General features: G+C 28.7%; 1 protein-coding gene across 11 annotated transcripts in view; it reads left to right on the plus strand.

Moving 5' to 3' along the window:
- The window catches only part of LOC106690296 (serine/threonine-protein kinase OSR1), a 50,537-nt gene that overhangs the window by 26,645 nt on the left and 20,834 nt on the right, over positions 1-3,058 (plus strand). The window lies entirely within an intron of this gene.

Raw genomic sequence — 3,058 nt, forward strand, 5'->3', positions numbered from 1 at the left:
TATATATATATATACAAATTCTGAGGTGAAGAAAATTTCGAATTAAAATATTTTTCTATTCCATATTTTGATAATGATTTAACAGTCGTGAATAAAATAAATAAAGTAAAAAAATAATTTGTACTTATACAATATTTCAGGATTTACCACATACTCATGTACTATTGAATCCTAAAATTGTAACAAATAATTTAATCATATCAACAATTTTTATCTATATGTTATATGTATACAATTAAAGTTCTTGTAATCGATAGTTACCTCATATATATATATATGAACTTTTGGTTTGTCTAGGAGCTTTGCAATTGCAAGCATTTAAAGAGCTTGGAAACTATCGAATCTTCATTACAAGAAAATAAAAATCTTCAATATTTAGATTTCACACAAAAAAAAATTAAACCTATTATAAACGCATATTGGCTAATAACTAAATGAAATATAAACTTATAAAGTTATATCATCTACTCGAAGAGTTTCATTTATAATTAGATCTTGTGAATTAAAAGGTACTCCTTCTTCATCATTTTATTTTATTTCAGTAAAAACAATAAAAACGTTTCGGGGTTATCACCTCATGATCCGGTATCTACAACAAATCCTCGAATTCATCCTATGCATGCAACAATTTATAAATATATTACAATTTCTTTTTTAAAATTCAAAACAATTATCTGATTAAAACATCTTTTAAAGTCAAATTTTTCCCCTATTAGTCTTATAAGGCTAACAGTAACATATGATTGTCAATAATACAAATAGTAATAATTAAAATTGCCAACATATTATAAATAAGGAGATCTGAAATACCTTCCTGGAACCAGGTTGTTTTTACTTTTGATAACATATAGATTACAAACTTAGCCAATACCCTCCTATCTATGTTCTACTATAGACGACTAACCTGTGTAATGTGTACATGACTTTTTGGTATCTGTCTTAAAATTAATTGCGTTATCTAGGTTTTTTTGTGAAATATATTGCTTCTGTTATTTTTCTATTCCTTTTGTGATTTACTATGTTTAAAATTTATGGATTTTTAAAATTAAAATTTATCGTTTTTAATAAAATAATTAAAACAAGATGAAATATAAACATTTTATTAGAACTTAAGTCTCGTCTAGTGTACTATGGGATGTTAGTCTTCCAAAAATATAGACTTATTTAGTTTTAAACGAAAAACTTGTTTTGTTTTTTTCTATTTCATTGTGAATCCTGGAGGTGGCAAACCTCAATATACTACGCATTTGCCAAAGTATGGTAAATTCATGCATGCACAATCTTGTGGTGCATTGAGACTGGCAGGTACAAGTTGGTCTTAACTTGAAGCCGAAACGTCCCGTATCGATTTGTGAGTACAAATCAAAGAGAATTTGGGGTAAAAATTAAAAAATTTTGTTTGTTTATTAACCCCCTTTCTGGCCATTCGGACATACGGGGAGAGGTTATCTATAGGTGACTAACCTATTCTAACTACGGTGGGGGTCAGGTTTTTGATTTCGTGAGACTCCCAAGCGGGTTCGAACCGGCGCCGCTCGCAATTCTCAGATTGCTAAGACCTGCGCTTCAACCACCTGAGTTGCGGACGGTGGTTAATTTTTTATTTAATATAGCATAAATATACCTTTATAAAGACATTACATGTCTGAGTAATTAAATAATCAAGTATCTGATAAAATTACTAGAACGAAAGTTGAATTTATAGGTTATGATATTACTATTATTATTTCTTTCTTGAAGAAGGGGGGTGCGGTCAGCAAAGAACAACATAAATAAACAAAACCATATTTATTTATTTTATGCCGACGTTCGACCATTCGTTACCAATCTTCCCTCTACGCCACTCAGGTCGAAACGTCGGCATAAAATAAATAAATATGATTTTGTTTATATATGTTGTTCTTTGCTGACCACACCCCCCGACAAACTTCTTCAAGCATTAATCTACGGTCAACTATCTACACCTTATTATTTCTTTCTCTTACTTTTCAGATATTTAAATTTTCTTTCATTCCTCATGTATTTTGTTCCTTTTTATAAAGAATATAATTTAAATAGATGATAATAGACGATAGAAGTTGAACCTCAATCACGTTTGCCTCTCTGGAACACACAAGCCTGTTGTTAGAGCAGATGTTTGTTTGCTTAATACCTTATAACCTCTAATATATCTTATAATCTCTGTCTTTAATGTTTGTTGTGTGTTTACGGTGACAATCTTTATTTTATTTGAATTTTTATCATACATTCACTTAGTTGAACTGTCAACAAGGTTAGGATTACTTATCAGTATGAAAACAAATATTTTTCACTGTTTACTATCACGGCAGAAAACTTTTAGCGTGTAACTGATCCAATTTTGATGAAACCCAGTATATCAATGTAAAATTAAGTGATCTTCTATTTAATATCAAATAGATAGGTTTTATCCTCATTGAAATAGGACTTAAATGCGGATTTTTAAAAACTTAAGAATTTCGAAAAAATTCTTAAGTACTTTCAATTTTCTTTATTTAAAAAACTAACCATCTCATATTTTACTTGTAATAAAAATGGATTAATATTAACTATGAAATTATTTGTTAATTATCTTAAGAAGATAAGAGAAAAAATATTTGTTTCTTATTGTACACATAATGTAGATAATTGATGGTATAATTGCAAATATGAAGAAGATCGTCAGGGTTGCCGACAAAAAGAAGAAAAATAGTTGGCAAGTATTTATTATCCGACGTTTCGCCCCAATTTGTAGCGCTTTATCTGGGCTGTTCAAGATTATAGCTTTACATACTTTGCATGTCTGTCCAAAATCTGTAAAGCTATCATCTTGAACAGCCCTGATGAATCACTACAAAGTGGGACGAAACTTCGGATAATAAATAGTTGTCATCTATTTTTCTTCTTTTTAACCGCATCTCTGACCATCATTAAAAAGATGGTTTGTTTTTGTTTCTGTTTTAATGCAAATTTTGGGAAATATTCTTTTGTTTGTATATATTTTAAGAGAGTTTTTTATTTATTTATTTTTTTTTTTTTATTTATTTATTTTATTTTTTTA

The sequence above is a fragment of the Halyomorpha halys genome, unplaced genomic scaffold (assembly GCF_000696795.3).
Source record: "Halyomorpha halys isolate HHAL.00 unplaced genomic scaffold, Hhal_1.1 Scaffold1649.1, whole genome shotgun sequence".
Lineage (NCBI taxonomy): Eukaryota > Metazoa > Arthropoda > Insecta > Hemiptera > Pentatomidae > Halyomorpha > Halyomorpha halys.